Source organism: Anomaloglossus baeobatrachus, chromosome 4, assembly GCF_048569485.1.
Source record: "Anomaloglossus baeobatrachus isolate aAnoBae1 chromosome 4, aAnoBae1.hap1, whole genome shotgun sequence".
NCBI lineage: Eukaryota > Metazoa > Chordata > Amphibia > Anura > Aromobatidae > Anomaloglossus > Anomaloglossus baeobatrachus.
The window spans coordinates 165,765,913-165,793,468 of NC_134356.1; positions in this window are offsets into that span (position 1 = coordinate 165,765,913).

Here is a 27,556-nt window from a genome sequence, read left to right on the forward strand (position 1 = left end):
TGGGATAACCTAACTTTAACTGCTGGACTAACCCTATTTCTAGCATCTGGTCTGAACTTAACTCCTGTTTTAACTCTATTCCTAACCCATGGTCTAACACTAACCCTAGCCTTAACCCAGAACCCAACCCTAATCCTCACCTCTGGCTTCACCCAAACCTTCAATTCCAGCTTAACATAGGTTAAACTGCTGGACTAACCCTATTTCTAGCCCCTAGTTTTGAACTAACTCCTGTTTTCCTTCTATTCCTAACCCATGGTCTAACCCTAACCCTAGCCTTAACCCAGGACCCAAACCTAATCCACACCTCTGACTTAACCTAAACCTTAAATACTGGGATAACCTAACTTTAACTGCTGGACTAACCCTATTTCTAGCATCTGGTCTTAACCTAACTCCTGTTTTAACTCTTTTCCTAACCCATGGTCTAACCCTAACGCTAGCCTTAACCCAGGACCCAACCCTAATCCTCACCTCTGGCTTCACTTAAACCTTCAATTCCAGCTTAACATAGGTTAAGCTGCTGGACTAACCCTATTTCTAGCCCCTAGTTTTAAACTAACTCCTGTTTTTCCTCTATTCCTAACCCATGGTCTAACCCTAACCCTAGCCTTAACCCAGGACTCAACCCTAATCCACACCTCTGATTTAACCTAAACCTTAAATACTGGGATAACCTAACTTTAACTGCTGGACAAACCCTATTTCTAGCTCCTGGTCTCACCCTAACTCCTGTTTTAACTCTATTCCTAACCCATGGTTCAACCCTAACCCTAGCCTAAACCCAGGACCCAACCCTAATCCTCACCTCTGGCCTCACCCAAACCTTCAATTCCAGCTTAACATAGGTTAAACTGCTGGACTAACCCTATTTCTCGCCCCTAGTTTTAAACTAACTCCTGTTTTTCCTCTATTCCTAACCCATGGTCTAACCCTAACCCTAGCCTTAACCCAGGACTCAACCCTAATCCACACCTCTGATTTAACCTAAACCTTAAATACTGGGATAACCTAACTTTAACTGCTGGACAAACCCTATTTCTAGCTCCTGGTCTCACCCTAACTCCTGTTTTAGCTCTATTCCTAACACGTGGTCTAACCCTAACCCTAGCCTTAACTCAGGACCCAACCCTAATCCTCACCTCTGGGTTAATCTAAACCTTATATTCTGGCTTAACCTAGGTTAAGCTGCGGACTAACCCTATTTCTAGTCCCACGTTTTAAACTAACTCCTGTTTTTACTCTATTCATAACCCATGGTCTAACCCTAGCCTTAACCAAGGACCCAACCCTAATCCACACCTCTGACCTAACCTAAATCTTTAATACTGGGATAACCTAACTTTAACTGCTGGACTAAACCTATTTCTAGCTCCTGGTTTCACCCTAACTCCTGTTTTAACTCTATTCCTAACACGTGGTCCAACCCTAACCCCCAGCCTTAACCCAGGACCCAACCCTAATCCTCACTTCTGGGTTAATCTAAACCTTATTTTATGGCTTAACCTAGGTTAAACTGCAGACTAACCCTATTTCTAGTCCCTAGTTTTCATTTAACACCTGTTTTTACTCTATTTCTAACCCATGGTCTAACCCTAACCCTAACCTTAACCCAGGATTCAACCCTAATCCTCACCTCTGGCCTAACCCAAACCTAAACTTTAAATTCTGGGATAACCTAACTTTAACTGCTGGACTAACCCTATTTCTAGCTCCTGGTCTGACCCTAACTCCTGTTTTAACTCTATTCCTAACCCATGGTCTAAACCTAACCCTAGCCTTAACCCAGGACCCAACCCTAATCCTCACCTCTGGCTTTACCCAAACCTTCAATTCCAGCTTAACATCGGTTAAACTGCTGGACTAACCCTATTTCTAGCCCCTAGTTTTGAACTAACTCCTGTTTTTCCTCTATTCCTAACCCATGTTCTAACCCCAACCCTAGCCTTAACCCAGGACCCAAACCTAATCCACACCTCTGACTTAACCTAAACCTTAAATACTGGGATAACCTAACTTTAACTGCTGGACTAACCCTATTTCTAGCATCTGGTCTTAACCTAACTCCTGTTTTAACTCTTTTCCTAACCCATGGTCTAACCCTAACGCTAGCCTTAACCCAGGACCCAACCCTAATCCTCACCTCTGGCTTCACTTAAACCTTCAATTCCAGCTTAACATAGGTTAAGCTGCTGGACTAACCCTATTTCTAGCCCCTAGTTTTAAACTAACTCCTGTTTTTCCTCTATTCCTAACCCATGGTCTAACCCTAACCCTAGCCTTAACCCAGGACTCAACCCTAATCCACACCTCTGATTTAACCTAAACCTTAAATACTGGGATAACCTAACTTTAACTGCTGGACAAACCCTATTTCTAGCATCTGGTCTGAACTTAACTCCTGTTTTAACTCTATTCCTAACCCATGGTCTAACACTAACCCTAGCCTTAACCCAGAACCCAACCCTAATCCTCACCTCTGGCTTCACCCAAACCTTCAATTCCAGCTTAACATAGGTTAAACTGCTGGACTAACCCTATTTCTAGCCCCTAGTTTTGAACTAACTCCTGTTTTCCCTCTATTCCTAACCCATGGTCTAACCCTAACCCTAGCCTTAACCCAGGACCCAAACCTAATCCACACCTCTGACTTAACCTAAACCTTAAATACTGGGATAACCTAACTTTAACTGCTGGACTAACCCTATTTCTAGCATCTGGTCTTAACCTAACTCCTGTTTTAACTCTTTTCCTAACCCATGGTCTAACCCTAACGCTAGCCTTAACCCAGGACCCAACCCTAATCCTCACCTCTGGCTTCACTTAAACCTTCAATTCCAGCTTAACATAGGTTAAGCTGCTGGACTAACCCTATTTCTAGCCCCTAGTTTTAAACTAACTCCTGTTTTTCCTCTATTCCTAACCCATGGTCTAACCCTAACCCTAGCCTTAACCCAGGACTCAACCCTAATCCACACCTCTGATTTAACCTAAACCTTAAATACTGGGATAACCTAACTTTAACTGCTGGACAAACCCTATTTCTAGCATCTGGTCTGAACTTAACTCCTGTTTTAACTCTATTCCTAACCCATGGTCTAACACTAACCCTAGCCTTAACCCAGAACCCAACCCTAATCCTCACCTCTGGCTTCACCCAAACCTTCAATTCCAGCTTAACATAGGTTAAACTGCTGGACTAACCCTATTTCTAGCCCCTAGCTTTGAACTAACTCCTGTTTTCCCTCTATTCCTAACCCATGGTCTAACCCTAACCCTAGCCTTAACCCAGGACCCAAACCTAATCCACACCTCTGACTTAACCTAAACCTTAAATACTGGGATAACCTAACTTTAACTGCTGGACTAACCCTATTTCTAGCATCTGGTCTTAACCTAACTCCTGTTTTAACTCTTTTCCCAACCCATGGTCTAACCCTAACGCTAGCCTTAACCCAGGACCCAACCCTAATCCTCACCTCTGGCTTCACTTAAACCTTCAATTCCAGCTTAACATAGGTTAAGCTGCTGGACTAACCCTATTTCTAGCCCCTAGTTTTAAACTAACTCCTGTTTTTCCTCTATTCCTAACCCATGGTCTAACCCTATTCCTAGCCTTAACCCAGGACTCAACCCTAATCCACACCTCTGATTTAACCTAAACCTTAAATACTGGGATAACCTAACTTTAACTGCTGGACAAACCCTATTTCTAGCTCCTGGTCTCACCCTAACTCCTGTTTTAACTCTATTCCTAACCCATGGTCCAACCCTAACCCTAGCCTAAACCCAGGACCCAACCCTAATCCTCACCTCTGGCCTCACCCAAACCTTCAATTCCAGCTTAACATAGGTTAAACTGCTGGACTAACCCTATTTCTCGCCCCTAGTTTTAAACTAACTCCTGTTTTTCCTCTATTCCTAACCCATGGTCTAACCCTAACCCTAGCCTTAACCCAGGACTCAACCCTAATCCACACCTCTGATTTAACCTAAACCTTAAATACTGGGATAACCTAACTTTAACTGCTGGACAAACCCTATTTCTAGCTCCTGGTCTCACCCTAACTCCTGTTTTAGCTCTATTCCTAACACGTGGTCTAACCCTAACCCTAGCCTTAACTCAGGACCCAACCCTAATCCTCACCTCTGGGTTAATCTAAACCTTATATTCTGGCTTAACCTAGGTTAAGCTGCGGACTAACCCTATTTCTAGTCCCACGTTTTAAACTAACTCCTGTTTTTACTCTATTCATAACCCATGGTCTAACCCTAGCCTTAACCAAGGACCCAACCCTAATCCACACCTCTGACCTAACCTAAATCTTAAATACTGGGATAACCTAACTTTAACTGCTGGACTAAACCTATTTCTAGCTCCTGGTTTCACCCTAACTCCTGTTTTAACTCTATTCCTAACACGTGGTCCAACCCTAACCCCCAGCCTTAACCCAGGACCCAACCCTAATCCTCACTTCTGGGTTAATCTAAACCTTATTTTATGGCTTAACCTAGGTTAAACTGCAGACTAACCCTATTTCTAGTCCCTAGTTTTCATTTAACACCTGTTTTTACTCTATTTCTAACCCATGGTCTAACCCTAACCCTAACCTTAACCCAGGATTCAACCCTAATCCTCACCTCTGGCCTAACCCAAACCTAAACTTTAAATTCTGGGATAACCTAACTTTAACTGCTGGACTAACCCTATTTCTAGCTCCTGGTCTGACCCTAACTCCTGTTTTAACTCTATTCCTAACCCATGGTCTAAACCTAACCCTAGCCTTAACCCAGGACCCAACCCTAATCCTCACCTCTGGCTTTACCCAAACCTTCAATTCCAGCTTAACATCGGTTAAACTGCTGGACTAACCCTATTTCTAGCCCCTAGTTTTGAACTAACTCCTGTTTTTCCTCTATTCCTAACCCATGTTCTAACCCCAACCCTAGCCTTAACCCAGGACCCAAACCTAATCCACACCTCTGACTTAACCTAAACCTTAAATACTGGGATAACCTAACTTTAACTGCTGGACTAACCCTATTTCTAGCATCTGGTCTGAACTTAACTCCTGTTTTAACTCTATTCCTAACCCATGGTCTAACACTAACCCTAGCCTTAACCCAGAACCCAACCCTAATCCTCACCTCTGGCTTCACCCAAACCTTCAATTCCAGCTTAACATAGGTTAAACTGCTGGACTAACCCTATTTCTAGCCCCTAGTTTTGAACTAACTCCTGTTTTCCCTCTATTCCTAACCCATGGTCTAACCCTAACCCTAGCCTTAACCCAGGACCCAAACCTAATCCACACCTCTGACTTAACCTAAACCTTAAATACTGGGATAACCTAACTTTAACTGCTGGACTAACCCTATTTCTAGCATCTGGTCTTAACCTAACTCCTGTTTTAACTCTTTTCCTAACCCATGGTCTAACCCTAACGCTAGCCTTAACCCAGGACCCAACCCTAATCCTCACCTCTGGCTTCACTTAAACCTTCAATTCCAGCTTAACATAGGTTAAGCTGCTGGACTAACCCTATTTCTAGCCCCTAGTTTTAAACTAACTCCTGTTTTTCCTCTATTCCTAACCCATGGTCTAACCCTAACCCTAGCCTTAACCCAGGACTCAACCCTAATCCACACCTCTGATTTAACCTAAACCTTAAATACTGGGATAACCTAACTTTAACTGCTGGACAAACCCTATTTCTAGCTCCTGGTCTCACCCTAACTCCTGTTTTAACTCTATTCCAAACCCATGGTCCAACCCTAACCCTAGCCTAAACCCAGGACCCAACCCTAATCCTCACCTCTGGCTTCACCCAAACCTTCAATTCCAGCTTAACATAGGTTAAACTGCTGGACTAACCCTATTTCTAGCCCCTAGTTTTAAACTAACTCCTGTTTTTCCTCTATTCCTAACCCATGGTCTAACCCTAACCCTAGCCTTAACCCAGGACTCAACCCTAATCCACACCTCTGATTTAACCTAAATCTTAAATACTGGGATAACCTAACTTTAACTGCTGGACAAACCCTATTTCTAGCTCCTGGTCTCACCCTAACTCCTGTTTTAGCTCTATTCCTAACACGTGGTCTAACCCTAACCCTAGCCTTAACTCAGGACCCAACCCTAATCCTCACCTCTGGGTTAATCTAAACCTTATATTCTGGCTTAACCTAGGTTAAGCTGCGGACAAACCCTATTTCTAGTCCCACGTTTTAAACTGACTCCTGTTTTTACTCTATTCATAACCCATGGTCTAACCCTAACGCTAGCCTTAACCCAGGACCCAACCCTAATCCTCACCTCTGGCTTCACTTAAACCTTCAATTCCAGCTTAACATAGGTTAAGCTGCTGGACTAACCCTATTTCTAGCCCCTAGTTTTAAACTAACTCCTGTTTTTCCTCTATTCCTAACCCATGGTCTAACCCTAACCCTAGCCTTAACCCAGGACTCAACCCTAATCCACACCTCTGATTTAACCTAAACCTTAAATACTGGGATAACCTAACTTTAACTGCTGGACAAACCCTATTTCTAGCTCCTGGTCTCACCCTAACTCCTGTTTTAACTCTATTCCTAACCCATGGTCTAACACTAACCCTAGCCTTAACCCAGAACCCAACCCTAATCCTCACCTCTGGCTTCACCCAAACCTTCAATTCCAGCTTAACATAGGTTAAACTGCTGGACTAACCCTATTTCTAGCCCCTAGTTTTGAACTAACTCCTGTTTTCCCTCTATTCCTAACCCATGGTCTAACCCTAACCCTAGCCTTAACCCAGGACCCAAACCTAATCCACACCTCTGACTTAACCTAAACCTTAAATACTGGGATAACCTAACTTTAACTGCTGGACTAACCCTATTTCTAGCATCTGGTCTTAACCTAACTCCTGTTTTAACTCTTTTCCTAACCCATGGTCTAACCCTAACGCTAGCCTTAACCCAGGACCCAACCCTAATCCTCACCTCTGGCTTCACTTAAACCTTCAATTCCAGCTTAACATAGGTTAAGCTGCTGGACTAACCCTATTTCTAGCCCCTAGTTTTAAACTAACTCCTGTTTTTCCTCTATTCCTAACCCATGGTCTAACCCTAACCCTAGCCTTAACCCAGGACTCAACCCTAATCCACACCTCTGATTTAACCTAAACCTTAAATACTGGGATAACCTAACTTTAACTGCTGGACAAACCCTATTTCTAGCATCTGGTCTGAACTTAACTCCTGTTTTAACTCTATTCCTAACCCATGGTCTAACACTAACCCTAGCCTTAACCCAGAACCCAACCCTAATCCTCACCTCTGGCTTCACCCAAACCTTCAATTCCAGCTTAACATAGGTTAAACTGCTGGACTAACCCTATTTCTAGCCCCTAGTTTTGAACTAACTCCTGTTTTCCCTCTATTCCTAACCCATGGTCTAACCCTAACCCTAGCCTTAACCCAGGACCCAAACCTAATCCACACCTCTGACTTAACCTAAACCTTAAATACTGGGATAACCTAACTTTAACTGCTGGACTAACCCTATTTCTAGCATCTGGTCTTAACCTAACTCCTGTTTTAACTCTTTTCCTAACCCATGGTCTAACCCTAACGCTAGCCTTAACCCAGGACCCAACCCTAATCCTCACCTCTGGCTTCACTTAAACCTTCAATTCCAGCTTAACATAGGTTAAGCTGCTGGACTAACCCTATTTCTAGCCCCTAGTTTTAAACTAACTCCTGTTTTTCCTCTATTCCTAACCCATGGTCTAACCCTAACCCTAGCCTTAACCCAGGACTCAACCCTAATCCACACCTCTGATTTAACCTAAACCTTAAATACTGGGATAACCTAACTTTAACTGCTGGACAAACCCTATTTCTAGCTCCTGGTCTCACCCTAACTCCTGTTTTAACTCTATTCCTAACCCATGGTCCAACCCTAACCCTAGCCTAAACCCAGGACCCAACCCTAATCCTCACCTCTGGCCTCACCCAAACCTTCAATTCCAGCTTAACATAGGTTAAACTGCTGGACTAACCCTATTTCTCGCCCCTAGTTTTAAACTAACTCCTGTTTTTCCTCTATTCCTAACCCATGGTCTAACCCTAACCCTAGCCTTAACCCAGGACTCAACCCTAATCCACACCTCTGATTTAACCTAAACCTTAAATACTGGGATAACCTAACTTTAACTGCTGGACAAACCCTATTTCTAGCTCCTGGTCTCACCCTAACTCCTGTTTTAGCTCTATTCCTAACACGTGGTCTAACCCTAACCCTAGCCTTAACTCAGGACCCAACCCTAATCCTCACCTCTGGGTTAATCTAAACCTTATATTCTGGCTTAACCTAGGTTAAGCTGCGGACTAACCCTATTTCTAGTCCCACGTTTTAAACTAACTCCTGTTTTTACTCTATTCATAACCCATGGTCTAACCCTAGCCTTAACCAAGGACCCAACCCTAATCCACACCTCTGACCTAACCTAAATCTTAAATACTGGGATAACCTAACTTTAACTGCTGGACTAAACCTATTTCTAGCTCCTGGTTTCACCCTAACTCCTGTTTTAACTCTATTCCTAACACGTGGTCCAACCCTAACCCCCAGCCTTAACCCAGGACCCAACCCTAATCCTCACTTCTGGGTTAATCTAAACCTTATTTTATGGCTTAACCTAGGTTAAACTGCAGACTAACCCTATTTCTAGTCCCTAGTTTTCATTTAACACCTGTTTTTACTCTATTTCTAACCCATGGTCTAACCCTAACCCTAACCTTAACCCAGGATTCAACCCTAATCCTCACCTCTGGCCTAACCCAAACCTAAACTTTAAATTCTGGGATAACCTAACTTTAACTGCTGGACTAACCCTATTTCTAGCTCCTGGTCTGACCCTAACTCCTGTTTTAACTCTATTCCTAACCCATGGTCTAAACCTAACCCTAGCCTTAACCCAGGACCCAACCCTAATCCTCACCTCTGGCTTTACCCAAACCTTCAATTCCAGCTTAACATCGGTTAAACTGCTGGACTAACCCTATTTCTAGCCCCTAGTTTTGAACTAACTCCTGTTTTTCCTCTATTCCTAACCCATGTTCTAACCCCAACCCTAGCCTTAACCCAGGACCCAAACCTAATCCACACCTCTGACTTAACCTAAACCTTAAATACTGGGATAACCTAACTTTAACTGCTGGACTAACCCTATTTCTAGCATCTGGTCTGAACTTAACTCCTGTTTTAACTCTATTCCTAACCCATGGTCTAACACTAACCCTAGCCTTAACCCAGAACCCAACCCTAATCCTCACCTCTGGCTTCACCCAAACCTTCAATTCCAGCTTAACATAGGTTAAACTGCTGGACTAACCCTATTTCTAGCCCCTAGTTTTGAACTAACTCCTGTTTTCCCTCTATTCCTAACCCATGGTCTAACCCTAACCCTAGCCTTAACCCAGGACCCAAACCTAATCCACACCTCTGACTTAACCTAAACCTTAAATACTGGGATAACCTAACTTTAACTGCTGGACTAACCCTATTTCTAGCATCTGGTCTTAACCTAACTCCTGTTTTAACTCTTTTCCTAACCCATGGTCTAACCCTAACGCTAGCCTTAACCCAGGACCCAACCCTAATCCTCACCTCTGGCTTCACTTAAACCTTCAATTCCAGCTTAACATAGGTTAAGCTGCTGGACTAACCCTATTTCTAGCCCCTAGTTTTAAACTAACTCCTGTTTTTCCTCTATTCCTAACCCATGGTCTAACCCTAACCCTAGCCTTAACCCAGGACTCAACCCTAATCCACACCTCTGATTTAACCTAAACCTTAAATACTGGGATAACCTAACTTTAACTGCTGGACAAACCCTATTTCTAGCATCTGGTCTGAACTTAACTCCTGTTTTAACTCTATTCCTAACCCATGGTCTAACACTAACCCTAGCCTTAACCCAGAACCCAACCCTAATCCTCACCTCTGGCTTCACCCAAACCTTCAATTCCAGCTTAACATAGGTTAAACTGCTGGACAAACCCTATTTCTAGCCCCTAGTTTTGAACTAACTCCTGTTTTCCCTCTATTCCTAACCCATGGTCTAACCCTAACCCTAGCCTTAACCCAGGACCCAAACCTAATCCACACCTCTGACTTAACCTAAACCTTAAATACTGGGATAACCTAACTTTAACTGCTGGACTAACCCTATTTCTAGCATCTGGTCTTAACCTAACTCCTGTTTTAACTCTTTTCCTAACCCATGGTCTAACCCTAACGCTAGCCTTAACCCAGGACTCAACCCTAATCCTCACCTCTGGCTTCACTTAAACCTTCAATTCCAGCTTAACATAGGTTAAGCTGCTGGACTAACCCTATTTCTAGCCCCTAGTTTTAAACTAACTCCTGTTTTTCCTCTATTCCTAACCCATGGTCTAACCCTAACCCTAGCCTTAACCCAGGACTCAACCCTAATCCACACCTCTGATTTAACCTAAACCTTAAATACTGGGATAACCTAACTTTAACTGCTGGACAAACCCTATTTCTAGCATCTGGTCTGAACTTAACTCCTGTTTTAACTCTATTCCTAACCCATGGTCTAACACTAACCCTAGCCTTAACCCAGAACCCAACCCTAATCCTCACCTCTGGCTTCACCCAAACCTTCAATTCCAGCTTAACATAGGTTAAACTGCTGGACTAACCCTATTTCTAGCCCCTAGTTTTGAACTAACTCCTGTTTTCCCTCTATTCCTAACCCATGGTCTAACCCTAACCCTAGCCTTAACCCAGGACCCAAACCTAATCCACACCTCTGACTTAACCTAAACCTTAAATACTGGGATAACCTAACTTTAACTGCTGGACTAACCCTATTTCTAGCATCTGGTCTTAACCTAACTCCTGTTTTAACTCTTTTCCTAACCCATGGTCTAACCCTAACGCTAGCCTTAACCCAGGACCCAACCCTAATCCTCACCTCTGGCTTCACTTAAACCTTCAATTCCAGCTTAACATAGGTTAAGCTGCTGGACTAACCCTATTTCTAGCCCCTAGTTTTAAACTAACTCCTGTTTTTCCTCTATTCCTAACCCATGGTCTAACCCTAACCCTAGCCTTAACCCAGGACTCAACCCTAATCCACACCTCTGATTTAACCTAAACCTTAAATACTGGGATAACCTAACTTTAACTGCTGGACAAACCCTATTTCTAGCTCCTGGTCTCACCCTAACTCCTGTTTTAACTCTATTCCTAACCCATGGTCCAACCCTAACCCTAGCCTAAACCCAGGACCCAACCCTAATCCTCACCTCTGGCCTCACCCAAACCTTCAATTCCAGCTTAACATAGGTTAAACTGCTGGACTAACCCTATTTCTCGCCCCTAGTTTTAAACTAACTCCTGTTTTTCCTCTATTCCTAACCCATGGTCTAACCCTAACCCTAGCCTTAACCCAGGACTCAACCCTAATCCACACCTCTGATTTAACCTAAACCTTAAATACTGGGATAACCTAACTTTAACTGCTGGACAAACCCTATTTCTAGCTCCTTGTCTCACCCTAACTCCTGTTTTAGCTCTATTCCTAACACGTGGTCTAACCCTAACCCTAGCCTTAACTCAGGACCCAACCCTAATCCTCACCTCTGGGTTAATCTAAACCTTATATTCTGGCTTAACCTAGGTTAAGCTGCGGACTAACCCTATTTCTAGTCCCACGTTTTAAACTAACTCCTGTTTTTACTCTATTCATAACCCATGGTCTAACCCTAGCCTTAACCAAGGACCCAACCCTAATCCACACCTCTGACCTAACCTAAATCTTAAATACTGGGATAACCTAACTTTAACTGCTGGACTAAACCTATTTCTAGCTCCTGGTTTCACCCTAACTCCTGTTTTAACTCTATTCCTAACACGTGGTCCAACCCTAACCCCCAGCCTTAACCCAGGACCCAACCCTAATCCTCACTTCTGGGTTAATCTAAACCTTATTTTATGGCTTAACCTAGGTTAAACTGCAGACTAACCCTATTTCTAGTCCCTAGTTTTCATTTAACACCTGTTTTTACTCTATTTCTAACCCATGGTCTAACCCTAACCCTAACCTTAACCCAGGATTCAACCCTAATCCTCACCTCTGGCCTAACCCAAACCTAAACTTTAAATTCTGGGATAACCTAACTTTAACTGCTGGACTAACCCTATTTCTAGCTCCTGGTCTGACCCTAACTCCTGTTTTAACTCTATTCCTAACCCATGGTCTAAACCTAACCCTAGCCTTAACCCAGGACCCAACCCTAATCCTCACCTCTGGCTTTACCCAAACCTTCAATTCCAGCTTAACATCGGTTAAACTGCTGGACTAACCCTATTTCTAGCCCCTAGTTTTGAACTAACTCCTGTTTTTCCTCTATTCCTAACCCATGTTCTAACCCCAACCCTAGCCTTAACCCAGGACCCAAACCTAATCCACACCTCTGACTTAACCTAAACCTTAAATACTGGGATAACCTAACTTTAACTGCTGGACTAACCCTATTTCTAGCATCTGGTCTGAACTTAACTCCTGTTTTAACTCTATTCCTAACCCATGGTCTAACACTAACCCTAGCCTTAACCCAGAACCCAACCCTAATCCTCACCTCTGGCTTCACCCAAACCTTCAATTCCAGCTTAACATAGGTTAAACTGCTGGACTAACCCTATTTCTAGCCCCTAGTTTTGAACTAACTCCTGTTTTCCCTCTATTCCTAACCCATGGTCTAACCCTAACCCTAGCCTTAACCCAGGACCCAAACCTAATCCACACCTCTGACTTAACCTAAACCTTAAATACTGGGATAACCTAACTTTAACTGCTGGACTAACCCTATTTCTAGCATCTGGTCTTAACCTAACTCCTGTTTTAACTCTTTTCCTAACCCATGGTCTAACCCTAACGCTAGCCTTAACCCAGGACCCAACCCTAATCCTCACCTCTGGCTTCACTTAAACCTTCAATTCCAGCTTAACATAGGTTAAGCTGCTGGACTAACCCTATTTCTAGCCCCTAGTTTTAAACTAACTCCTGTTTTTCCTCTATTCCTAACCCATGGTCTAACCCTAACCCTAGCCTTAACCCAGGACTCAACCCTAATCCACACCTCTGATTTAACCTAAACCTTAAATACTGGGATAACCTAACTTTAACTGCTGGACAAACCCTATTTCTAGCTCCTGGTCTCACCCTAACTCCTGTTTTAACTCTATTCCAAACCCATGGTCCAACCCTAACCCTAGCCTAAACCCAGGACCCAACCCTAATCCTCACCTCTGGCTTCACCCAAACCTTCAATTCCAGCTTAACATAGGTTAAACTGCTGGACTAACCCTATTTCTAGCCCCTAGTTTTAAACTAACTCCTGTTTTTCCTCTATTCCTAACCCATGGTCTAACCCTAACCCTAGCCTTAACCCAGGACTCAACCCTAATCCACACCTCTGATTTAACCTAAATCTTAAATACTGGGATAACCTAACTTTAACTGCTGGACAAACCCTATTTCTAGCTCCTGGTCTCACCCTAACTCCTGTTTTAGCTCTATTCCTAACACGTGGTCTAACCCTAACCCTAGCCTTAACTCAGGACCCAACCCTAATCCTCACCTCTGGGTTAATCTAAACCTTATATTCTGGCTTAACCTAGGTTAAGCTGCGGACTAACCCTATTTCTAGTCCCACGTTTTAAACTAACTCCTGTTTTTACTCTATTCATAACCCATGGTCTAACCCTAACCCTAGCCTTAACCAAGGACCCAACCCTAATCCACACCTCTGACCTAACCTAAATCTTAAATACTGGGATAACCTAACTTTAACTGCTGGACTAAACCTATTTCTAGCTCCTGGTTTCACCCTAACTCCTGTTTTAACTCTATTCCTAACACGTGGTCCAACCCTAACCCCCAGCCTTAACCCAGGACCCAACCCTAATCCTCACTTCTGGGTTAATCTAAACCTTATTTTATGGCTTAACCTAGGTTAAACTGCAGACTAACCCTATTTCTAGTCCCTAGTTTTCATTTAACACCTGTTTTTACTCTATTTCTAACCCATGGTCTAACCCTAACCCTAACCTTAACCCAGGATTCAACCCTAATCCTCACCTCTGGCCTAACCCAAACCTAAACTTTAAATTCTGGGATAACCTAACTTTAACTGCTGGACAAACCCTATTTCTAGCTCCTGGTCTGACCCTAACTCCTGTTTTAACTCTATTCCTAACCCATGGTCTAAACCTAACCCTAGCCTTAACCCAGGACCCAACCCTAATCCTCACTTCTGGCTTAACCCAAACCTTCAATTCTGGCTTAACCTAGGTTAAACTGCTGGACGAACAGTATTTCTAGCCCCTAATTTTAAACTAACTCCTGTTTTTACTCTATTCATAAACCATGGTCTAACCCAAACCCTAGCCTTAACCCAGGACCCAACCCTAACCCTCACCTCTAGCTTAACCCAAACCTTCAATTCTGGCTTAACATAGGTTAAACTGCTGAACTAACCCTGTTTCTAGCCCCTAGTTTTAAACTAACTCCTGTGTTTCTTCTATTCCTAACTCATGGTCGAACCCTAACTATAGACTTAACACAGGACTCATCCCTAATCCTCACCTTTGGCCTAACCCAAACCTAAACCTTAAAATCTGGGATAACCAACTTTAACTGCTAGACGAACCCTATTTCTAGCTCCTGGTCTGACCCTAACTCCTGCTTTAACTCTATTCCTAACCCATAGTGTAACCCTAACCCTAGCCTTAACCCAGGACTCAACCCTAATCCTAGCCTCTGGCTTAACCTAAACAATAAATTCTGGCTTAACCTAGGTTAAACTGCTGGCCTAACCCTATTTCTAGCCCCTAGTTTTAAACTAACTCCTGTTTTTACTCTACTCCTAACCCATGGTCTAACCCTAGCCTTAACCCAGGACCCAACCCTAATCCTCACCTCTGACTTAACCTAACCTTAAATACAGGGATAACCTAACTTTAAATGCAGGACTAAGCCTATTTCTAGCTCCTGGTCTGACCCTAACTCCTGTTTTAACTCTATTCCTAACCCATGGTCTAACCCTAACCCTAGACTTAACCCAGGACCCAACCCTAATCCTCACCTCTGGCTTCACCCAAACCTTCAATTCCAGCTTAACATAGGTTAAACTGCTGGACTAACCCTATTTCTAGCCACTAGTTTTAAACTAACTCCTGTTTTTACTCTATTCATAACCCATGGTCTAACCCAAACCCTAGCCTTAACCCAGGACCCAACCCTAATCCTCACCTCTGGCTTAACCCAGACCTTCAATTCTGGCTTAACATAAGTTAAACTGCTGAACTAAACCTGTTTCTAGCCCCTAGTTTTAAACTAACTCCTGTTTTTACTCTATTCATAACCCATGGTCTAACCCTAACCCTAGCCTTAACCCAGGACCCAACCTTAATCCACACCTCTGACTTAATCTAAACCTTAAATACTGGGATAACCTAACTTTAACTGCTGGACTAACCCTATTTCTAGCTCCTGGTCTGACCCTAATTCCTGCTTTAACTCTATTCCTAACCCATAGTGTAACCTTTACCCTAGCCTTAACCCAGGACTCAACCCTAACCCTAACCTCTGGCCTAACCTAAACAATAAATTCTGGCTTAACCTAGGTTAAACTGCTGGACTAACCCTATTTCTAGCCCCTAGTTTTGAACTAACTCCTGTTTTTCCTCTATTCCTAACCCATGTTCTAACCCCAACCCTAGCCTTAACCCAGGACCCAAACCTAATCCACACCTCTGACTTAACCTAAACCTTAAATACTGGGATAACCTAACTTTAACTGCTGGACTAACCCTATTTCTAGCATCTGGTCTGAACTTAACTCCTGTTTTAACTCTATTCCTAACCCATGGTCTAACACTAACCCTAGCCTTAACCCAGAACCCAACCCTAATCCTCACCTCTGGCTTCACCCAAACCTTCAATTCCAGCTTAACATAGGTTAAACTGCTGGACTAACCCTATTTCTAGCCCCTAGTTTTGAACTAACTCCTGTTTTCCCTCTATTCCTAACCCATGGTCTAACCCTAACCCTAGCCTTAACCCAGGACCCAAACCTAATCCACACCTCTGACTTAACCTAAACCTTAAATACTGGGATAACCTAACTTTAACTGCTGGACTAACCCTATTTCTAGCATCTGGTCTTAACCTAACTCCTGTTTTAACTCTTTTCCTAACCCATGGTCTAACCCTAACGCTAGCCTTAACCCAGGACCCAACCCTAATCCTCACCTCTGGCTTCACTTAAACCTTCAATTCCAGCTTAACATAGGTTAAGCTGCTGGACTAACCCTATTTCTAGCCCCTAGTTTTAAACTAACTCCTGTTTTTCCTCTATTCCTAACCCATGGTCTAACCCTAACCCTAGCCTTAACCCAGGACTCAACCCTAATCCACACCTCTGATTTAACCTAAACCTTAAATACTGGGATAACCTAACTTTAACTGCTGGACAAACCCTATTTCTAGCTCCTGGTCTCACCCTAACTCCTGTTTTAACTCTATTCCAAACCCATGGTCCAACCCTAACCCTAGCCTAAACCCAGGACCCAACCCTAATCCTCACCTCTGGCTTCACCCAAACCTTCAATTCCAGCTTAACATAGGTTAAACTGCTGGACTAACCCTATTTCTAGCCCCTAGTTTTAAACTAACTCCTGTTTTTCCTCTATTCCTAACCCATGGTCTAACCCTAACCCTAGCCTTAACCCAGGACTCAACCCTAATCCACACCTCTGATTTAACCTAAATCTTAAATACTGGGATAACCTAACTTTAACTGCTGGACAAACCCTATTTCTAGCTCCTGGTCTCACCCTAACTCCTGTTTTAGCTCTATTCCTAACACGTGGTCTAACCCTAACCCTAGCCTTAACTCAGGACCCAACCCTAATCCTCACCTCTGGGTTAATCTAAACCTTATATTCTGGCTTAACCTAGGTTAAGCTGCGGACTAACCCTATTTCTAGTCCCACGTTTTAAACTAACTCCTGTTTTTACTCTATTCATAACCCATGGTCTAACCCTAACCCTAGCCTTAACCAAGGACCCAACCCTAATCCACACCTCTGACCTAACCTAAATCTTAAATACTGGGATAACCTAACTTTAACTGCTGGACTAAACCTATTTCTAGCTCCTGGTTTCACCCTAACTCCTGTTTTAACTCTATTCCTAACACGTGGTCCAACCCTAACCCCCAGCCTTAACCCAGGACCCAACCCTAATCCTCACTTCTGGGTTAATCTAAACCTTATTTTATGGCTTAACCTAGGTTAAACTGCAGACTAACCCTATTTCTAGTCCCTAGTTTTCATTTAACACCTGTTTTTACTCTATTTCTAACCCATGGTCTAACCCTAACCCTAACCTTAACCCAGGATTCAACCCTAATCCTCACCTCTGGCCTAACCCAAACCTAAACTTTAAATTCTGGGATAACCTAACTTTAACTGCTGGACAAACCCTAATTCTAGCTCCTGGTCTGACCCTAACTCCTGTTTTAACTCTATTCCTAACCCATGGTCTAAACCTAACCCTAGCCTTAACCCAGGACCCAACCCTAATCCTCACTTCTGGCTTAACCCAAACCTTCAATTCTGGCTTAACCTAGGTTAAACTGCTGGACGAACAGTATTTCTAGCCCCTAATTTTAAACTAACTCCTGTTTTTACTCTATTCATAAACCATGGTCTAACCCAAACCCTAGCCTTAACCCAGGACCCAACCCTAACCCTCACCTCTAGCTTAACCCAAACCTTCAATTCTGGCTTAACATAGGTTAAACTGCTGAACTAACCCTGTTTCTAGCCCCTAGTTTTAAACTAACTCCTGTGTTTCTTCTATTCCTAACTCATGGTCGAACCCTAACTATAGCCTTAACACAGGACTCATCCCTAATCCTCACCTTTGGCCTAACCCAAACCTAAACCTTAAAATCTGGGATAACCAACTTTAACTGCTAGACGAACCCTATTTCTAGCTCCTGGTCTGACCCTAACTCCTGCTTTAACTCTATTCCTAACCCATAGTGTAACCCTAACCCTAGCCTTAACCCAGGACTCAACCCTAATCCTAGCCTCTGGCTTAACCTAAACAATAAATTCTGGCTTAACCTAGGTTAAACTGCTGGCCTAACCCTATTTCTAGCCCCTAGTTTTAAACTAACTCCTGTTTTTACTCTACTCCTAACCCATGGTCTAACCCTAGCCTTAACCCAGGACCCAACCCTAATCCTCACCTCTGACTTAACCTAACCTTAAATACAGGGATAACCTAACTTTAAATGCAGGACTAAGCCTATTTCTAGCTCCTGGTCTGACCCTAACTCCTGTTTTAACTCTATTCCTAACCCATGGTCTAACCCTAACCCTAGACTTAACCCAGGACCCAACCCTAATCCTCACCTCTGGCTTCACCCAAACCTTCAATTCCAGCTTAACATAGGTTAAACTGCTGGACTAACCCTATTTCTAGCCACTAGTTTTAAACTAACTCCTGTTTTTACTCTATTCATAACCCATGGTCTAACCCAAACCCTAGCCTTAACCCAGGACCCAACCCTAATCCTCACCTCTGGCTTAACCCAGACCTTCAATTCTGGCTTAACATAAGTTAAACTGCTGAACTAAACCTGTTTCTAGCCCCTAGTTTTAAACTAACTCCTGTTTTTACTCTATTCATAACCCATGGTCTAACCCTAACCCTAGCCTTAACCCAGGACCCAACCTTAATCCACACCTCTGACTTAATCTAAACCTTAAATACTGGGATAACCTAACTTTAACTGCTGGACTAACCCTATTTCTAGCTCCTGGTCTGACCCTAATTCCTGCTTTAACTCTATTCCTAACCCATAGTGTAACCTTTACCCTAGCCTTAACCCAGGACTCAACCCTAACCCTAACCTCTGGCCTAACCTAAACAATAAATTCTGGCTTAACCTAGGTTAAACTGCTGGACTAACCCTATTTCTAGCCCCTAGTTTTAAACTAACTCCTGTTTTTACTCTATTCCTAACCCATGGTCTAACCCTAACCCTAGCCTTAACCCAGGACCCAACCCTAATCCTCCCCTCTGACTTAACCTAAACCTTAAATACGGGGATAACCTAACTTTAAATGCAGGACTAACCCTATTTCTAGCCCCTAGTTTTAAACTAACTCCTGTTTTTACTCTATTCATAACCCATGGTCTAACCCAAACCCTAGCCTTAACCCAGGACCCAACCCTAATCCTCACCTCTGGCTTAACCCAGACCTTCAATTCTGGCTTAACATAGGTTAAACTGCTGAACTAACCCTGTTTCTAGCCCCTAGTTTTAAACTAACTCCTGTGTTTCTTCTATTCCTAACTCATGGTCGAACCCTAACTATAGCCTTAACACAGGACTCATCCCTAATCCTCACCTTTGGCCTAACCCAAACCTAAACCTTAAATTCTGGGATAACCTAACTTTAACTGCTAGACTAACCCTATTTCTAGCTCCTGGTCTGACCCTAACTCCTGCTTTAACTCTATTCCTAACCCATAGTGTAACCTTAACCCTAGCCTTAACCCAGGACTCAACCCTAACCCTAACCTCTGGCCTAACCTAAACAATAAATTCTGGCTTAACCTAGGTTAAACTGCTGGACTAACCCTATTTCTAGCCCCTAGTTTTAAACTAACTCCTGTTTTTCCTCTATTCCTTACCCATGGTCTAACCCTAACCCTAGCCTTAACCCAGGACCCAACCCTAATCCTCACCTCTGACTTAACCTAAACCTTAAATACGGGGATAACCTAACTTTAAATGCAGGACTAAGCCTATTTCTAGCTCCTGGTCTGACCCTAACTCCTGTTTTAACTCTATTCCTAACCCATGGTCTAACCCTAACCCTAGCTTTAACCCAGGACCCAACCCTAATCCTCACCTCTGGCTTCACCCAAACCCTCAATTCCAGCTTAACATAGGTTAAACTGCTGTACTAACCCTATTTCTAGCCCCTAGTTTTAAACTAACTCCTGTTTTTACTCTATTTCTAACCCATGGTCTAACCCTAACCCTAGCCTTAACCCAGGACCCAACCTTAATCCACATCTCTGACTTAACCTAAACCTTAATTACTGGGATAACCTAACTTTAACTGCTGGACTAACCCTATTTCTAGCTCCTGGTCTAACCCTAACTCCTGCTTTAACTCTATTCCTAACCCATAGTGTAACCTTAACCCTAGCCTTAACCCAGGACTCAACCCTAACCCTAACCTCTGGCCTAACCTAAACAATAAATTCTGGCTTAACCTAGGTTAAACTGCTGGACTAACCCTATTTCTAGCCCCTAGTTTTAAACTAACTCCTGTTTTTACTCTATTCCTAACCCATGGTCTAACCCTAACCCTAGCCTTAACCCAGGACCCAACCCTAATCCTCACCTCTGACTTAACCTAAACCTTAAATACGGGGATAACCTAACTTTAAATGCAGGACTAAGCCTATTTCTAGCTCCTGGTCTGACCCTAACTCCTGTTTTAACTCTATTCCTAACCCTTGGTCTAACCCTAACCCTAGCCTTAACCCAGGACCCAACCCTAATCCTCACCTCTGGCTTAACCCAAACCTTCAATTCTGGCTTAACCTAGGTAAAACTGCTGGACGAACAGTATTTCTAGCCCCTTGTTTTAAACTAACTCCTGTTTTTACTCTATTCATAACCCATGGTCTAACCCAAACCCTAGCCTTAACCCAGGACCCAACCCTAATCCTCACCTCTAGCTTAACCCAAACCTTCAATTCTGGCTTAACATAGGTTAAACTGCTGAACTAACCCTGTTTCTAGCCCCTAGTTTTAAACTAACTCCTGTGTTTTTTCTATTCCTAACTCATGGTCGAACCCTAACTATAGCCTTAACACAGGACTCATCCCTAATACTCACCTTTGGCCTAACCCAAACCTAAACCTTAAATTCTGGGATAACCTAACTTTAACTGCTAGACTAACCCTATTTCTAGCTCCTGGTCTGACCCTAACTCCTGCTTTAACTCTATTCCTAACCCATAGTGTAACCCTAACCCTAGCCTTAACCCAGGACTCAACCCTAATCCTAGCCTCTGGACTCTGGTTAAACTGCTGGACTAACCCTATTTCTAGCCCCTAGTTTTAAACTAACTCCTGTTTTTCCTCTATTCCTAACACATGGTCTAACCCTAACCCTAGCCTTAACCCAGGACCCAACCCTAATCCACACCTCTGACTTAACCTAAACCTTAAATACTGGGATAACCCAACTTTAACTGCTGGACAAACCCTATTTCTAGCTCCTGGTCTCACCCTAACTCCTGTCTTACCTCTATTCCTAACCCATGGTCTAACCCTAACCCTAGCCTTAACCCAGGACCCAACCCTAATCCTCACCTCTGGCTTCACCCAAACCTTCAATTCCAGCTTAACATAGGTTAAACTGCTGGACTAACCCTATTTCTAGCCCCTAGTTTTAAACTAACTCCTGTTTTTCCTCTATTCCTAACCCATGGTCTAACCCTAACCCTAGCCTTAACCCAGGATCCAACATTAATCCACACCTCTGACTTAACCTAAACCTTAAATACTGGGATAACCTAACTTTAACTGCTGGACTAACCCTATTTCTAGCATCTGGTCTGAACCTAACTCCTGTTTTAACTCTATTCCCAACCCATGGACTAACCCTAACCCTAGCCTTAACCCAGGACCCAACCCTAATCCTCACCTCTGGCTTCACCCAAACCTTCAATTCCAGCTTAACATAGGTTAAACTGCTGGACTAACCCTATTTCTAGCCCCTAGTTTTAAACTAACTCCTGTTTTTCCTCTATTCCTAACCCATGGTCTAACCCTAACCCTAGCCTTAACCCAGGACCCAACCCTAATCCACACCTCTGACTTAACCTAAACCTTAAATACTGGGATAACCTAACTTTAACTGCTGGACAAACCCTTTTTCTAGCTCCTGGTCTCACCCTAATTCCTGTTTTAACACTTTTCCTAACACGTGGTCTAACCCTAACCCTAGCCTTAACTCAGGACCCAACCCTAATCCTCACCTCTGGGTTAATCTAAACCTTATATTCTAGCTTAACCTAGGTTAAGGTGCGGACTAACCCTATTTCTAGTTCCAAGTTTTAAACTAACTCCTGTTTTTACTCTATTCCTAACCCATGGTCTAACCCTAACCCTAACCTTAACCCAGGACTCACCGCTAAACCTCACCTCTGGCCTAACCCAAACCTAAACCTTAAAGTCTGGGATAATCTAACTTTAACTGCTGGACTAACCCTATTTCTAGCTAGTGGTCTGACTCTAACTCCTGTTTTTACTCTATTACTAACCCATGGTATAACCCTAACCCTAGCCTTAACCCATGACCCAACCCTAATCCTTACCTATGGCTTAACCTAAATCTTAAATTCTTGCTTAACCTAACTTTAACTGCTGGACTAACGATTTTTCTAGCTCCTGGTCTGACCCTAACTCCTGTTTTAACTCTATTCCTAACCCATGGTCTAACCCTAACCCTAGCCTTAACCCAGGACCCAACCCTAATCCACACCTCTGACTTAACCTAAACCTTAAATACTGGGATAACCTAACTTTACCGGCTGGACTAACCCTATTTCTAGCATCTGGTCTGAACCTAACTCCTGTTTTAACTCTATTCCTAACCCATGGTCTAACCCTAACCCTAGCCTTAACCCAGGACCCAACCCTAACCCTCACCTCTGGCTTCACCCAAACCTTCAATTCCAGCTTAACATAGGTTAAACTGCTGGACTAACCCTATTTCTAGCCCCTAGTTTTAAACTAACTCCTGTTTTTCCTCTATTCCTAACCCATAGTCTAACCCTAACCCTGGCCTTAACACAGGACTCATCCCTAATCCTCACCTCTGGCTTAACTTAAACCTTAAATACTGGGATAACCTAACCTTAACTGCTGGACTAACCCTATTTCTAGCATCTGGTCTGAACCTAACTCCTGTTTTAACTCTATTCATAACCCATGGTCTAACCCTAACCCTAGCCTAAAGCCAGGACCCAACCCTAATCCTCGCCTCTGGGTTAGTCTAAACCTTATATTCTGGCTTAACTTAGGTTAAACTGCTGGACTAACCCTATTTCTAGCCCCTGGTCTGACCCTAACTTCTGCTTTAACTCTATTCCTAACCCTTGGTGTAACCTTAACCCCCAGCCTTAACCCAGGACCCAACCCTAATCCTCGCCTCTGACTTAACCTAAACCTTAAATACTGGGATAGCCTAACTTTATCTGCTGGACTAACCCTATTTCTTTCTCCTGGTCTGACCCTAACTCCTGTTTTAACTCTAATCCTAACCCATGGTCTAACCCTAACTATAGCCTTAACTCAGGACCCAACTCTATTCCTCATCTCTTGCTTAATCTATACCTTAAATTCTGGCTTAACCTAGGTTAAACTGCTGGACTAACCCAATTTCTATCACCTAGTTTTAAACTAACTACTGTTTTTACTCTATTCCTAACCCATGGTCTAACCCATGCCTTAACCCAGGACCCAACCTTAATCCTCACCTCTGACTTAACCTAATTCTTAAATACTGGGATAACCTATCTTTAACTGCAGGACTAACCCTATTTCTAGCTCCTGGTCTGACCCTAACTCCTGTTTTAACTCTATTCCTAACCCTTGGTCTAACCCTAACCTTAATCCAGGACTCAACCCTAATCCTCACCTCTGGCCTAACCCAAACCAAAACCTTAAATTCTGGGATAACCTAAATTTAACTGCTGGACTAACCCTATTTCTAGCCTCTGGTCTGAACCTAACTCCTGTTTTAACTCTATTCCTAACCCATGGTCTAACCCTAACCCTAGCCTTAACCCAGGACCAAACCCTAATCCTCACCTCTGGCTTAACACAAACCTTCAATTCTGGCTTAACATAGGTTAAACTGCTGGACTAACCCTATTTCAAGCACCTAGTTTTAAACTAACTCCTGTTTTTCCTCTATTCCTAACCCATTGTCTAACCCTAACCCTAGCCTTAACACAGGACTCATCCCTGATCCTCACCTCTGGCCTAACCCAAACCTAAACCTTAAATTCTGGGATAACCTAACTTTAACTGCTGGATTAACCCTATTTCTAGCTCCTGGTCTGACCCTAACTCCTGCTTTAACTCTATTCCTAACCCATGGTGTGACCCTAACCCTAGCCTTAACCCAGGACCCAACCCTAATTCTCACCTCTGGCTTAACCTAAACATTAAATTCTGGCTTAACCTAGGTTAAACTGCTGGACTAACCCTATTTCTAGCCACTAGTTTTAAACAAACTCCTGTTTTTACTCTATACCTAACCCATGGTGTAACCCTAACCCTAGCCTTAACCCAGGACCCAACCCTAATCCTCACCTCTAACTTAACCTAAACCTTAAATACTGGGATAACCTAACTTTAACTGCTGGACTAACCCTATTTCTAGCTCGTGGTCTTACCCTAACTCCTGCTTTAACTCTATTCCTAACCCATGGTGTAATCCTAACCCTAGCCTTAACCAGGGACCCAACCCTAATCCTCACCTCTGTCTTAAACTAAACCTTAAGTTCTGGCTTAAACTATGTTAAACTACTGAAATAACCCTATTTCTAGCCCCTAGTTTTAAACTAACTTTTGTTTTATCTCTATTCCTAACCCATGGTCTAACCCTAACCCTAGCCTTAACACAGGACTCATCCCTAATCCTCACCTCTGGCCTAACCCAAACCTTACATAGTTACATAGTTACATAGTATAGTTACATAGTTACTTAGGTTGAAAAAAGACCTAGGTCCATCTAGTTCAACCTTCCTCCACCAGTTCTACATTTAGTCACTAAGTCATTTATAACCAACAATGTTTTGTGTACTGAGGAAATCATCCAGCCCTTTTTTAAAAGCTGTTATAGTATCTGCCATTACTACCTCTTGTGGTAGGGCATTCCACAGTCTGACCGCTCTAACTGTAAAGAACCCTTTCCTATTTAGGTTTCGGAATCGCTTTTCTTCCACTCGCAGTGAGTACCCCCTAGTCCTTAGTACTGTCTTTGGAAGGAATAAGTCATGTGCCAGTCCTTTATATTGACCACACATGTATTTATACATATAAATGAGATCTCCTCTGAGACGTCTTTTTTCTAAGCTAAACATATCTAACTTTTTCAACCTGTCATCATATGGGAGGCCTTCCATTCCTTGTAATAGTCTAGTTGCCCGCCTTTGAACTGACTCTAACTTCTGAATGTCCTTTTTAAAATGTGGAGCCCAAAACTGGATCCCGTATTCCAGATGTGGCCTTACAAGTGATTTATAGAGGGGTAACAATACGTTGGGATCACGGGATCTAATCTCTCTTTTTATACACCCTAAAATCTTGTTTGCTTTAGCAGCTGCTGCTTGACATTGAGTGCTGCTGCTCAGCTTATTTGTAATGAGAATACTTAAGTCCTTCTCCTGTTCTGTAGTCCCGAGTTTACTTCCATTTAATGTATATGCAGCTATAGGATTACTCCGTCCTAGGTGCATTACTTTACATTTATCAACATTAAATCTCATTTGCCAAGTATCTGCCCATTCTGACATCTTATCCAGATCTTTTTGTAATATTGTACTATCCAGGTCAGTTTTTAATATCCTACATAGTTTGGTGTCATCGGCAAAGACTGACACTGTACTATCAATCCCATCCACAAGGTCATTAATAAAGAGAGTAAAAAGAATCGTTCCAAGCACAGATCCCTGCGGCACCCCACTGCTGACTACAGCCCATTTAGAGAATGTACCATTTATGACTACTCTTTGTTTCCTATCTTTTAGCCAATTCCTTACCCAGTTGCATATTGTGTCCCCTAGTCCTTGCTTCTGGAGCTTTAGTATAAGGCTATTATGTGGTACAGTATCAAATGCCTTTGCAAAGTCCAAATAAATCACATCAGCTGCATTACCAATATCCAGGTTTGAACTTACCCCCTCATAGAACCCCAACAGGTTGGTTAGACACGACTTATCTTTCATGAATCCATGCTGTTTGTCAGTTATCATATTATTTTCTGCAATATATTTTTGCATGTCATCCCTTAAAATGCCCTCAAAAACTTTGCATACTACTGATGTCAGGCTTACTGGACGGTAGTTGCCTGGATCTACCCTCTTACCTTTCTTAAATATCGGTACCACATCAGCAATCCTCCAATCCTGAGGCACCAACCCTGTTACAAGTGAGTCTAAAAAGATGAGATACAGCGGTCTGTCGATTACGGAGCTCAATTCCCTCAATATTCGTGGATGAATGCCATCTGGCCCTGGGGATTTGTCAATGTTTAATTTACTCAGACGTAGGCGTACTTCATCTTGTGTTAAATTAATTATATCGGGTGGTGGACTTTGATTTTTCACTTGTTGAATGATCCCTGGTACAGTCAGTTCCTTGGTGAATACAGATGAGAAATGCCTATTTAATATCTCAGTCTTTTGTTTGTCCTCTATAACTAACTTGTTATTATATTTTAAGGGGCCAATACTATCCTTTGTTTTCCTTTTGGCATTAATGTATTTATAAAAGATTTTGGGATTTATTTTAATGTCATTGGCGATTTTTGTTTCAGTAGCTAATTTTGCTTGTTTGATTTCTTTTTTACATTTCCTATTGATATCTTTATACTCCTGCAATGCTATTTCTGTATTCTCAGCCTTTAAGATTTTAAATGCCCTTTGTTTTTGTTTTATTATACTTTGTACAGTCTTATTTATCCATAGTGGTTTCTTTTTATTCCTGGACATTTTATTACCACTGGGTATACGTTTTTTACAGGACTCTAGTAGTATATCCTTAAACTTACCCCATTTATGTTCGGTATCCCCAGTTACCATGACTTTGTCCCAATCTACACATTTAAGCTCTTCCCTTAATTTGTTGAAATCAGCTTTCCTAAAATTCCAGGTTTTAGCATTCCCCCTTTGAAATGTTCTATTGAATATTATGTTGAAGCTTACCATATTATGATCGCTGGTGCCCAAGTGCTCCCGGACCTGTAGATCTGAAATTGTATCCGGTCTATTTGACAGGACCAGATCTAGCAAATTATCTCCCCTGGTCGGTTCACCTACCATCTGAGAGAGGAAATGGTCTTGAATGGTAGATAAGAACTTACAGCTTTTAGCAGAACCAGAAGATTCTATGTCCCACTGAATGTCTGGATAGTTGAAATCCCCCATAATAAGAACCCGATTATTATTATTAGCTGCCTTTTCAATTTGTTCCAGCATTTCACCCTCTATTTGTTCAGGTATGTTAGGAGGCTTATAGCAAACTCCAATTAGCATTTTTCCATTATTCCCCTCCCCATGTACATTTACCCATACTGACTCTACATTGTTGCTGTTCCCCTCAATGTCATCATACAACACAGGTTTTAGGTTAG